This window comes from Parasteatoda tepidariorum, chromosome 2, assembly GCF_982258835.1.
Source record: "Parasteatoda tepidariorum strain Cologne lab strain chromosome 2, Ptep-v5.0, whole genome shotgun sequence".
In the NCBI taxonomy this organism is placed as follows: domain Eukaryota; kingdom Metazoa; phylum Arthropoda; class Arachnida; order Araneae; family Theridiidae; genus Parasteatoda; species Parasteatoda tepidariorum.
Window position 1 is genome coordinate 48,531,640 of NC_141756.1, and position 14,378 is coordinate 48,546,017.

General features: G+C 26.8%; 1 long non-coding RNA gene across 1 annotated transcript; it reads left to right on the forward strand.

Annotated features, from left to right (window-relative positions):
* Positions 1 to 1,657: 1,657 nt before the first annotated feature.
* LOC147815745 (uncharacterized) lies at positions 1,658 to 7,538 on the forward strand. The gene is made up of 2 exons (XR_015430837.1): positions 1,658 to 2,169; positions 7,232 to 7,538. It is a non-coding gene; the product is annotated as an uncharacterized LOC147815745 (long non-coding RNA).
* The last annotated feature ends 6,840 nt before the right edge of the window (positions 7,539 to 14,378 follow it).

The window sequence follows — 14,378 nt, forward strand, 5'->3', positions numbered from 1 at the left end:
ACGTCAATAACTAACTGAACACGACTGATGGAGCAGAATGATTCTAGCATTTATTTAACATAGTTCAAGTACATACATGCATAGTTCAAATACAAATAGCATTTATTTAACATAAATCATGAACATTCAAAATGGTAAATGTAATTTGAAGCTCAATTTTTTAAAAAAGAAATTTAAAAAAATAATAATAATTGTCTGTGGTCTGCAAATGAATGAACGTTATCTGCCCACCGAAGTTAACAGTTAAAAAAAATAACGTCAATACTCGTCTATAACTTAAAGAACTGATCGTGACGTCAATAACTGAACACGACTGAACGGCCAGAATCATTCAATCATTTATAGCATTTATTTAGCATAGTTTAAGTACATAAACTGAAGAAAAAAATGTGTGTATCTCAAAACCAAAAAATGGTGGCAACTACTTTACACCAAAGTGGTGTATTGAAGCATGCATAGCTCTTGGATCTAATCTTTCATTACACAAATGCTTTCTTATACTACTTGGTGCAAAATAGATCCCACCATTTTTGTTATTCAATAACATTAAAATTTATTATTGCAATAAGATAAGATACAGAGTTGATAAAGTCATTATTACTATACAATATAAAGTAAGAATCATTAATTTTGAATGCATATATACACACTTAGTCTTAAAATAAAATTAGTTTGTAAACTCAGCATCTGAGAAGCAAAGGGAGAATCAAAACAAACTCAAATTAAACTTACTAAATTGAAGCGGATAGAAATTATAAATTATAAAATCAGTTAATACATTTCTAAGATATTTAAAAATTAACAAATATTTTTCTATTTTTTTATAACTGAAATCATACGCACATATTTAACAGCGAATTTCTGAATGAAAAGCAGCGATAAAAATGAAAACAAATCCTTGCCAGTTTATTACAGAATCCTTGCCAGATTGTAAGCAAACTAATCGTGATATTCTACGTGGCGTTTCTTGATATTCAAAGAACACCAACAGTGGCATGTTCGTAAATGAAAAAAATTCTCGTGAAATTTTTTTTGTCAAAGCACGAGATTTCTGTGTAAGAGTATTCAATTTAAACTACACCCTTCAAATCGTATATGAATGCTCGAATTGGTGTTAACCCGTAATAAAGTGTTCCTTCACACATTTTTTTGGGTTGTTCAATATCATATTCGGAGAGTATTACACCACTATTTTTACGCAGTCAATATTTTAAAAAATCAAAGAAAAATGGAATTATTTGTGGTCTGGAAAGAAATGAATGTTATCTGTTCTGCAGAAGTTATCAGCTACAAAAAGATCCTAAATAAAATAATAAATAATAAATTATTGAAAATAATAAATTGAGGAACTGATCGTAACATCAATAACTGATCGTGACCGATAGGTTAGAATGATCCTGTAAAATATAATAACTGTAACCGAAGTAAGAATAAAAACTGCTCCTCACTTGAGTGATGTTTTTATTTATTTTTATTTTTCAATTTAAAATACAGCGTTTTTTTACTACAGTTTGAATGCATAAAAATATTAACGAGTACATACACCTTAAAAATCAACTGATAATATTTTTCTAAAATTATATTATGTAAGCCTCTTTCCTATTTTAAAAATCAAAACCAATTACCAAATGAACGTCGTAAAAAAGCGTCACAAAATTTCACAAAAATCAGTCCATCTAAGTGACTGCAAGAGGGAAAAAATAAAAAGTTCTCAAAATGTAAAATCAGATAAGTAAAGAACGCGGCTAAAAATAAAATATTCCTTTTGTAAATCAATTCATTCCTCGGTGGTACGGAAATATGGGTTCCTGAGAATTGATTTCACTGAAGAACTTAATGAAATCTCCAAAAACTTCCCTCTTTTGCGGTGTATCTTCAAGCATGATGGGTTTTGTGGTACGAAGAACTAATTTCTGCTTATGGAGATGCATTAGGCATTGTCTGGAGGTGATTTTTATAGTCACGTGGGATTTGTTTTCTTGATCTAGATGGTGCTGAAATGGGAGGAGTTAGCTAATCAGAAACAATGTGGTTTTTCTGGGTTTATTAATCAAGATAACTGAAAGTAATCGGTATCGTATGTATTTTTTTAACCTTTATATATAAGGCATCTCGCACAGATTCGGTCATAATCAATCAGTTCTCAATACGAGTAGGGTTTTCTTTAAAGTAAGTAATATTTAGCATATAAATGTTTTAATCTTTTGAAAAATTATTTAAAAAGTAAAATCTATTTAAATAATTTAAAACATAAAAATTATTAATATTATTTAAAATTTAAAAATAATATACTACAATTTATTATTAAAAAATTACACTATTATTTTTTTTCTTAAACAATGCGTTTGTTTCATTCTTCCTCGAAGCAAAAGAATGCAACAAACACACAATTTTTTTTGGTTAAGAAACCAATGCATTTAAAGCATTTTGGAGAAATTCTATTATAGTTAATCAAAGCTTTACAGGAGTTGAGTTCTCTTAAAATTAAGTTATCTGTGAACATTTTTAGACGAAAGGAAATCCGATTTAAATTACTTTCTATTCATTTTAAAGAACAAAATTTTTTGTTCTGCGAAGTTTTATTTGTTGGGATTAAAAAAATAAGATGTGTTAAATATTTACATCATTCATGAACTGCTTTATTTATGAATCTAATTTACTTAACTACATTTTTTTAGGAAAACCTGTCTATTTCTGTATTCCTTAAGAATAAATATCTACTTACAAAATTTTAACAGCAAAAAAAAAACAAGTTTAAATTAAACTATTGGGAACTTTTAACGAAGAATAAGTGTCATATTCACATTTTTTAAATAAGCATTAAAAATTGATTAGCTTAAAATATGATATGCATTTATTTTAATTACTATTTTTTAATTTTCTTAACAACTAGAATTTCAAGAATATTAAAAAAATTAAATGTGTGGAATATATTACACATAATATTACTTCATAGTTAAAGAATATAAATCGCGTAATTTCATTTGATTGCATCTTCGAACAATATGTTAGATTTAACTTAACTAAATATGATTTGCAAAAATAATTCAAAATAATTATAGCTAAAAAAACTTATTTAAAATTCGTTAACAGCAGAAATCTGACTTATTTACATCAAATTCCTACAAATTTATCAAAAAATTTTATAGAATATTTTTAAATTGGATCAAAGCGTACATAAAATAAGGAGAAGTCACATTCACCCTTTGTGGGTTTAAGAGCAAAATAACTCTTAAAATTAGTTTAGTGTTTGGCCTGGGCCTTGTTTTTGGCCAAAGCGACAAACTAAAAGATAATCTGTAAAATTCTGTTTTCAGATGCATAAAATAAAATACATCACCATGAATTTTCGATTTCAAAGCAAGAATTTTACATATTTTTGGTCAAAAATACTTTATTAAAATCTAAAGTTTTATAGACAAACAATTTTCTAAATATATATTCTAAATATATATAGAACAATTTTCTAAATATATATTCAATTAAATTTCTTTTCCAATGGAATAATCAGAGCAATTATTAGATCAATACAAGAGAAACTTATTTATATATTTCTAAAACACCATAAAATAACTTTTAGTTATAAAAAAATCTTAAGTTAAGCTTAAAATATCTATTAATTTAAAAAACAATTCTTTTCTCCAAATCTGCGGTACCGTACAACATTTATCTGTTGATATACATTTTTGACATACAAATGTGCAAGAATGATACATTTTTAAATATTATTTAAGTAATAAAATCATTCAATTGAGCTTTACTTTATGTAATCGTTATCTAATAAATTAATTTTTAATTTTTGTTTAATTTTTAAGCAATTTTAAAAAAATTCTCCAGATAATTAAAAATACTAAAAGGGTGGGGGAGAGTCCTTTAAATAAATACGGGTCCCCACGTACTTTGCACAATTTTCTTATTTTTCACCACGCGTCATTTTACCATTTTGAATTTGTAATACAATTCAGGTTTACTTGTGTGTGCGCAGATGTCATTCTATACTAAGAGGTAGATGTCATTCTATACTACTATATAAAATATTTAAAAAAATAAGTAAAAATCAAATTTTAAATTTGATTATTTATCTACAGCCATAATATTTTCCTTATAATTTTACAGAATTAAACATAAAAATTAAATCATGGCGTAATTGTATAACATAATAGGTAAGGTATTCTATACAATGTAGTAAGGTAGGTAAGGTATGCTATAAAATAAGGTATTTCTATAAAATAATAGGTAAGGTATTTCTATAAAATTTTATGTATAAATAAAAATCTTTTGCAGTCACGAAATCTCATTTACAATAATAAAAAACTAATAATTAAGGTGGTACCAAAAAGAACCAATAATTAATGTGCTTAATTTGTTTTGTAGTTTAAGTTAAAACTCTTTTATTATAACAGATATTAAATATGATTAAATTGCGTTTTAATTTTATAATTTTAATTTTTATAATTCTAAGCTTAAATAAAAAGAAAAATTATTTAAGTAATAAAAGTACTGATCAATATTATTCTACCAAAAAAGTCTCAACATTTAATATGCTGTTTTATGGTATAAGATAAATTACTGTTCTTTAACGATGAGTGTTATTTTTCCTTTGACCAAGAAATATTTTTCAATGTTATTATAATAGGTATAAAGCTAATGTTTCGCTATATAATAAAAATTATAAAACTAAATTAAGTTATCATTTAAAGACATAAATGATTATAATTGAATGTTAAAGTAAAAAAAAGTATGTTAAACTAATAAGAAAGTACTGTTTAATACTGCGTAACTATAAATTAATAATACTTAAAATTGTAATTTTGCTTTACGTTTAAAGAAGTTTGATCCTTATCAAAGCATTGACCTCGAAAGCATAAACTTGTATCTTTTGTTTCGTGTTATAATAATTTAATTAGTATTTTTAAGTTTTGAAGAATAAATAACTTGGTAATTATTACTTTAATATAAAAATATACCTTCAATCAAGTATTTAAATATGAAGATAACTTCAGCTACACTGTAAAAGATTTAAAAGTGCAGCTGAATGATGGCAATTACTTTGCACCAAAGTGATGTTTCATTAAGTATTATGTACTAAGTACTACGTACTGAGTAAGTTGAGATGTTCAGAGTACAGAGCCAAGAATAGTTCCTGGTGTAGTGAAACATTTAATGGGTTAAACATATAATAATCATTTAAACAGTTAAATTGGTTAATTATATTAATTATCATTTGGTAATATTTAGAGCTCACCAGATTCGGATAGGTGTTACGTCACAATTTTTACAGTGTGCTTTTTATAATATAATTTCTGATTCGCTCTCTTTAAATTGATACTGAAGTACATTTAAGTAATTTTTAGAATTTTTCAATACCAAATTCGGATGGGAGTTACATCATAATTTGCATAGTGTGAGTGTAATCATATAATTTCTGGTTCTCTTTAAAGTGATACTGAAATACGCTTAAACATTGATATTTTCCTTAAACAATGCATTCTCTTTTAAAATGAAAGCAAAAAGTAAAGCAAATTATTTCAACGTATTTATTCGTATATAAATGACTGACAGGATACTTTTTTTACTTTTGTGCTTAAAATTCGTTAAATAAATACTTTCATTCACTTTCTTACAATTATACTAGCATAAATATAATGGCATTTATGTAATTGGGAAGCAGAAAAAGAGAAATCTTTATATATTATGTATAGATATATGATAGAAACAAATTTTGTGTTTTAATGTTCAAATATGCAATGTATGCATTAATGACGCCCTTAATATTTTGGAGACTTTTTCAAAAGTGAAATGAAAAAGTACGCAAACTGAGGTTCACAAATTACTATTAAAAACAAGAAAAAAATACGTTCTTGAACAAGATGCCAAGTCGCAGAAGTGATGTGGAGCAAAATGTGTGAGAGACACGTTCGATGGCAGCCGGCAGGATTCGAACCAAGAATCTCTGAGCTCATAATATGATGCTGTAACATAACGATCACAGTAGTACAAACCAGTCCAATGAGAGTTGGGAAGCTGTATGTATTCCATTCGCTTTAAAAATTTTAAGATATCGCGAAATAAATAAAAAGTGAAATTTAAATTACCAATCTCCTGATTGAACTATTGGGATACTATTTTTATATTTTTAAAATCGCAGCCCTTTATATCATGGGAATTGAAGTTAGTATGCCATGATGTGTCATTGTGGCTGCCATTTCTAACAGCTATGGTGGTTAAAGCATCCTACTAAGAATCCGGAAGTCCTAGGTTTGAATCCTGCAGGCAGTTGGCGATCATCTTTCTCATACATTTCTTTCTCCACCTTTCTTTCGAGACTATATATTTTGCTCAAAAATGAGTATATTTTGTTTTAGTTTTGACTACATGACGGTCACAAATTTGACTACTTTTTTGTTTCGGATCTATTTTGCTCAATTTTGAGAAACTCCTTTCTACAGTGTGTAATTAAACCAAAATCTCTTTAATTGATAAGTGATTTTTGTGTTATCATAATAGACAGATATAAGTTCTTTCCATTGATATGGACTCATATACTGGAACCGTTAAGAGTGAGGAGCGTTCAAAGAGTTTTTCAATCATTCTTCAGAATAATAACATTTTGAACTATTTCACAGTTTTCAGTTTCTACATTTTTTGTAGTTCTAACTACCAAAAAGTTCTTTAAATTACGCCTGTTAAAAATTTAAAAATAGTTCCCATTTTTTTGTGAAAATAGTTGGGAGCTAAAATTTTATTCTGGCTGAAGTTTCTTGCCCTGGTATAATTAATAAACTTGAAAGCATCATAATTTCATAAATTTATAGAACAAAACTTCAAATCATATCTCGAATTAGCAAGCTATCATTAATACTATTTAGACTAATTTGAAATTATGTATGAATTGTATGTCAATTGTATATAAATCTTCAAATCTGTAACGTAAATGTATGTTTTATAAATTAAAATGGATTTGTTTCCTGAAAAAAAATCTTTGAATCCAATAAGCATAGAATTTAAATTATTTTGCCATTTACTAATTTAATATCCAACCTAAAACCTAAAATGCACTCCGTAGTGATCAAATTATAGCTTAACTACCTTTCAGAATTTAAAATTTTATCTTTCCTAAAATAACTATATCAATAATTCATGAAATATAATAGAATATATAGCTACTTTCTAAATTATTTTTAATTTAGTATCATTTGCAACAATAAAAAAACCAGAAATTTATTTTCAGGGAGCGGAAAAATGAACCACAAAAGCCTCTTTCTCATTGCAGTCCTGGCCTTTTTGTCCCTGAGTTGCATCATTTCAGAACATGGCACAGCAATGGCTTTTCATCATCATAAAGGCGACGACAACCGTATTCTCGAAATGCTGGCTGCTGGTTTAATTGTTAAGCTGATGCAAGAACATCATCATGGTCGATAAAACTTGGAAAAACTATTTAGTATTAGACTGAAAGATGCCAACACTTTGTACAATTTTGTAGAAATATGTAAATACTGACTACATGTTTTTGAGATAAATCTTTTCTTTTTCAAGATTTTATAACATTTAAACATTCATTTACTCTAACCTATAACTTTTCAATGCACAAATATTTCAAAAAAGTAGCGGAAAAAATAATTCAGAGTAAAATAATCCGTGTACTAACAGCAACAAAAGAATATCAACAAAAGTAATAACAACAAGAGAATGATAACATTACATCTTAAAGGTAACATCTGATAAATAATAAGATGATAACATCTTAAAATTGATAGAAACATTGAATGGTAGCATTATAAATGAACATGACATATGAATGATGACATATGAATGATGACATATGAATGATGACATATGAATGATAACATTAAAAGACTCACAACAACTCAATCAAATTGCGAAATTTTAAAGCCTATACTTGAATATAAATAAATATTACAAACTTTATATGAAAGAAAAATGTAATGAAGTTCTCTCTCTAGAGAGTGCTAAAAGCTAGAAATGAACTAGTTACCTTCTAATATATTGAAAATTAACATTAAGTATATATTTCGTTTTTTGTTGCTTATAAAATAAATAAAAAAATATATGCATAATATACGTTTATTTTTGAGAAAAAAAAAGCATTGAAACCAAAGATCTCAATTTTTTGCTTCATATAAATAGAAAATACTGTCTGTAATAAAATAAATATGCTTTAATCAAATTATCTATAATAAATTCAACTCAGTTACTGGAATTTATCTTTAGTTTTATTAAAAAAAATTTAAAAATGTAAATTCCAAGACAAGTTTTCAATTTCAAATAATTTTATGAAAACAAAAAATTAATATACTTAATAAACTTACAAAATATGTTTCCTGAATTTTGAAGAATGAACCGTATCAAATTCAAATTAAATTCACTTTTCACTATTAAATGTTTCGAAGTAAATGTTCTTTCTGATTCCTCGAAGTAAAAGAACTATCTATAAAATATTAATATTGCAGTAAAATATAATTTAAAAACAATAAATATTTACATAAACGAAAAAGGATAATATAACATTTTTACTTTACTCCCTATACGCAATTTATGATTTAGAAATACATTTTCTGATAAAGTAAATAATGAACAAAATGTAAATGGAAATCGCCTACATTAAATCCCCAAAAATTGGGAAATATTTTTCTTCTTTGCATTTGCTGTGGAACAGGATACGTCAACTGAAACGAACATTTATCATTACTAAAGGAAAATTTGATAAAATTCTATGAATTATTCATTTCAAGAGCTTTATTCAACTAATGCTTGGTGACATTCACTAAATGTGCAGGTAAAGTTTTTTTTTGTAAAAAAATAAAAATATTGAGGAATTAGAAGCTTCATTTTTTCTGAAAAAAAATGAAAAGGTAAAAAATAAAATTGATATTTTTTCCAACCCAGTAACCTCAGTTACTTAAAGACAAAATTCATTTTATTCATTACTTTTTTCATTTGATGAAAACAGGCTGATAGAAAATAAATAAATGGTATATAAGTATTTTTAATACATTTATACAATATCGAATCATTATTTTTGTTGTATTGTTTATTTATTTTAATAGATTATCTATTTAAGTAGATTTGTGTGCCGTTCTATAAACGAGATAAAATTTGTTACAAATAATTTTTATTTTACTGAAATTGACATTTAAAGCAGAAACAAAACCTCAAAACGCATTTCCAGAAATATTTTTAGCATATTTTTAAACTGCTAAAATTCTATCTCATATTACATATTACTGTGTTTTATTCAAAGACGCACAATGGAATCAACTAAACATCTTATTAAAATAGCAGTACAAATTTTTAGGAAAATAAGGCTAAAAATACCAATAATACGATTAAATATTGAACCATCAATTTTGCTAAAAGTACAAAAATATACAAATTCATAGTCTTTAATCTATTTTTCCATTATATCGGCCTCTTGTAACAGGTCCAATTACACAGTTGATCGATGACTGCGATAATTGTTTTAAACTAAGTAATTATACATTCCGTCATTAAAAGTATTTCAGTTAATATAATGAACAACGAGATTATTATCAAACAGCTGTCCACAACTATAAATCTAGTATTGCAATATTTCCCTTGCATGACCTTAGAAAAAAAATATGGTCAAAACTACTGAAATAGGTAACAATTTACCATGTTTCTGGCTCTATAGCCACACCAAGAGCCTGGCTAATTTTTAACGAAGAGCTTTTGTAAGAATTTTGGTAAAATTCTCAATAAAATATATTTTTATAATATGCAATGAAATTTGCTAAATACGACAAAATTTGGCAATTTTATCACAATTCCTTGGAGCAATGAATCAAAAACCATTTATTCCTCTTTTTAGTTTTGTATTTTTTACTAAATGTATGGTAATAAGAACTATAATTTTGCTAACCAGAATTCCCATAAACCGTTACTATATGAGCGGAAAAATTACCAAATGAATGGCCTAAATATCGTACATTTTTTTTTACCAGAAATACCATTATCATAAAGTACGGTAATTTTGCCGGAATTTTTTTTTACGTGTAGCTGTAATAATAGGAATTTAATGGCATATTATAACAGTGGATGGAAAAATCTTGGTTATGAACTATTTAATATTAAGTAATAAACTAGTGCATAAATTATCACAAGAATCTGATGAATGTCGTAGCAGAATCGTCTCACGACTTAATACAATGATGAGCGGATGCATAGTTGTAGCTCTATTATTGCACTTTGCTCTCTTTATTTAGTTACGAAGAAGATTTTTCAAGAATTAAAATATACTAAATTTTGCATGTAAACTTTGAATTTAAAACCTAATATATATCTTGAAATGTTAAGTGAAATTTTTGCTCTCAAAAAACGGAAACCAATTTTTTTAATTTCCTTCATTTAAAAGCAAATTATGCTTGATAAAAAACCAGAAAACAAAAATTTACATATTTACTTCTCTTTCAAACAAAAATTCTATGCAACATGCATTTATTTTTTTAGAAAAAGAAAAATCTTTCTTTAGACAATGTATTAAACACTGAACAACAAAGGAGTATACAAAACCATTTCAATAATATATATTATTTTTAGCCTCGCTGTAATCTACATTATTCAGGTTTTATATTTGTCATGTTCCTTCAAAAATTCAAACGAGCTAAATTTTACATACATCCTATATCGAAAAACAGAAAATGAGTTTAAATAGTTTTCATATTACTATGCAGCTATTTATAAAATGTATTGTTAGAAATTTTCTATTTTATATGAAAGAATAAAATTTTAGAAAGAAAATTGAAAGTAATATTAAACAAAGGGATTCAAATTTCTTAGAATACAATGGGCCACTACACTATTCTTTACAAGCTTTTGTTTTAGGGTATGTTCTGCAAACATGGAAAAACATCAGTTTTAAGTTTCTCATAAACCTTCCAATACTTTCTATGTATAGAAAACAATACTCTTTGGAATTTTTTTAAAATATGTGATAAATAAGTGAAGTAAATGAACTCTAGTCAGCAACATGATTTGAGAAATCCAATCTATCAAGGTCTCTGTTACCAAGCATGGTAAAACTCAGTTTAACCATGTTTGGTAACAGAGTTTGGTTACAACTCAGTTTAATAAACTGGCTTATATTTTTTAATGAAAAGAAACGCTAAATATTTTAACAAAAAAGTCAGAATATTTTGAAGTTGGCTGTAATGCAAGAGAAATGTAATGTAATATATTTAATAATTTGTGGAGGTACCATCTACAAAAAAAAAATTGAAACATATCCTATTATTTATATTTGTTGTGACTGTGTAATACTATTTTTTTCGTTAATTACTTAATTATTTAAACTCAAGTAGTAATTTTTTGCTAGTTTTACCGAATTGTGAATTTTTTTATTTTGAACTTTAAAAAATAGAAATTTTTCCTTTTAATTAGTTAAGCTCAAAGGACAAAAAAATTTTCACTTTTAGAGAAATCATGAATGGAGATGCTTCTGTGATGTTTTTGGAGATATTTTTCCTTATTCAGAATCGTAACTTGCTCACAGAGGTGACCACTAACATGAATGAATATGTTAATCAGATAACATCTTCATGAAGAATATGCTGTTAACAACCTAATTTTTCAAGATGGCAACATCTTGAAAAAGAAGGGTGCCAACTACATACTCATTATGCTTCAAAAATGTGTGACTGATTCTTATGAACACCTACTCATCCTGCTATGTCTTTATTAGGTTAAAAAGTTTCTTGACTCGAACTTCATAGCAATTGAAACAGCCAGTAAAACACCAAAATCAGCCTGCCTGAAAATATATGGATTTGAGCCGAATAGGTACAGGAGATAGAGCATTCGCCTCCCAATGAAGCGACCAACGTTTGCATCCTAGCGGTACCTGATTGATACGAACTCTGCTCCCGGGTCATAACAACGACCGGGTCACAACTCAGTGCAGAAATAAAATATCCTATAAATATTGATGGATCACGGGTTAAAATCCTCTTGACGTCGTACAAACCATGGGGCGTTTTCGTGCTTTTCCTCTCCTTGTAACACAAGTACAGATTAGTTCCATCAAAAAGTCCTTCATGAATTCCAGTTTATGGCAATGTTATCCAGTCCAGTTATATGTCATGATATCCAGTTTATCTAGAAACTCCCTTGTTTTCTAGGTTGGGTTCAAAATTACAAATCTAAGGAAATGAACATTTATAGACGTAAACTCAGTAAGCGTCGGCTGCTCAACGCCGGCTATGAAACAAAATAAATTACAAAATTTTTTGCCCGGTGAGCTTAGTTTACAGTTTTTTTTTTTTTTTTTACTTAAACAGGATATTTTTTTATAGTTTCGGGCATAGCAGAAGCCAGGTTTGGGATATACCGTACCATGAATGTGTTGTCAAACTATTGTCATTGAACCCAAAAGAGTATGAGGCCATGTTCAATGGACATGATTTTGGACCAAGATAAGTTTGGTCTTATGAGGTCTTTCACCAAATAATAAATAATAGCATTCACAATTGCGATACCCGGGAAGCTTAAGTTTATTGTCATCCTCGTACCATAACAGTATTGTAACCACAACCGTAAAACATAAACTAACAGTTTTTTTTTTACGAATTGGTAAGCGTTTGTAATGTTAAAACCTCAGAATATGTTTCCTTTCTTGAACCAGAGAAAAAAGTATGGTTAAAACTATCAAAATATAGTAAAATTTATGGTGTTTAGCTCTATGAAAACACCAAAAAACTCGGTAATTTTTACCGAAGAGCTTTTGTAAGAATTTTGATTAAATTGTCAATAAAATATAGTTTAATAATATATTTTACTTTGGTTATAATTTTGGTAAAATTAATATTAAAAGATGGTTTTAGAATATGTGATACAATTTAAAAAAATAATGCATGATAAAATTACAAAGAGTTGGCAATTTTATCATGCATTAAATGCATGTTATATGTTAATTAGCATATAGGTAATTTTATTAGACCATGGTATAGCTACCTTAGAGCATAGAGTTTAACCATTTGTTAGGTTAAATTTAGTTTTCGGTTTTGCATTTCTTACTAAATGCGTGGTAATAAGAATTATAAATTTAAAAAACAGAACGTCCGGTTACAATATGAACAGAAAAATTACCAAATGAATGGTTCAAAAAACGATATTTTTTGATTTTTGTTACCAGAACTATGCTTTTTTTTTTATCGGAAATGTAATTACCATACATCAAAATAATTTTACCAGAATTTCCGTGTAGTTTGCTATAGATAGTTTTGTAGTCATACTATAAAGATTCATCGTACCGATCCGTAAGCGATTCCTCGTAGCAAATAATATGCAACTTACAATGTCGATTTAAAACACCAAAGAAAGTGCTTAAAATAAATAAATGTATGAAGCTAAAGTGTCCAAAGTTTCATGTTTGAAAAAATTTCAATCGTATAATAAAATAATCGAGTAATAAAATAACCATTGTACAAGAGTAAATTAAGATATGAGAAAAAAAGGACCACACAAAAAAAGATTTTAAGATACCGAGCTTCAATTCAATAGACCACGATACCATATTTACCAACAAAAAAAATTATTATTAAGAAATCGAGAAATTGTTAGGTTTTCTGGAATAATTCAGGTTTTTCTAAATACTTTTACTGTTCTGTTCTTTTTTTACTTCGAAGTAATTTATTATCAGGAAAATTCTTTTATAGCTTGCAAATCATTATCATACATGTACATGTCTAACCGAATCAATGATTTATATTTGATTATTACTAAATTAATTATTGCTTTCAAAATTACTTTAAAACTAAAACATAAAAACATGATTGTCAATATATTTATCTCCCTCATTTGTTTAAGAATTTAAGTTACTTTAGCTGCAAAACGCTTATCATAACTTTCGTTTTTATTTTGTTAAATAAAAGAAGAAACATACCATTAATTAAATCTTAAATCCATTCAAATATTTAAAAAAATAAATGTTTCTTATAAACAAGTTATATGTTATATACTAGTTGCAGAAATAAATAATTGTAAACAACAATCATTACTTTCAACTTTCCACAAAACGTATGAAAGATTCATAATCATTTTGTGAATGTTATCTGATGTCGGATGACATTTATTTTTAAAAATAGTATTATGTTATAAAAAAAAATTTTTTTGATAATTTCTTGTTTGATGAATACTAAAATCATGTACTATATTTTTGACTTATTTTTTTTTCTTCAGCATATCTTTTGGTGTTTACATTCTATATTCTATAAATACCCCAATTTTGGCATTAGCTTAAAAAATATAGTTCTCACTTTTATTTAAAGAAACAGGGATTGAACAAGCTTAATTCCTTAAATAAATAAAAAATAGGGTTATGGTGACACAAAGAAACAATA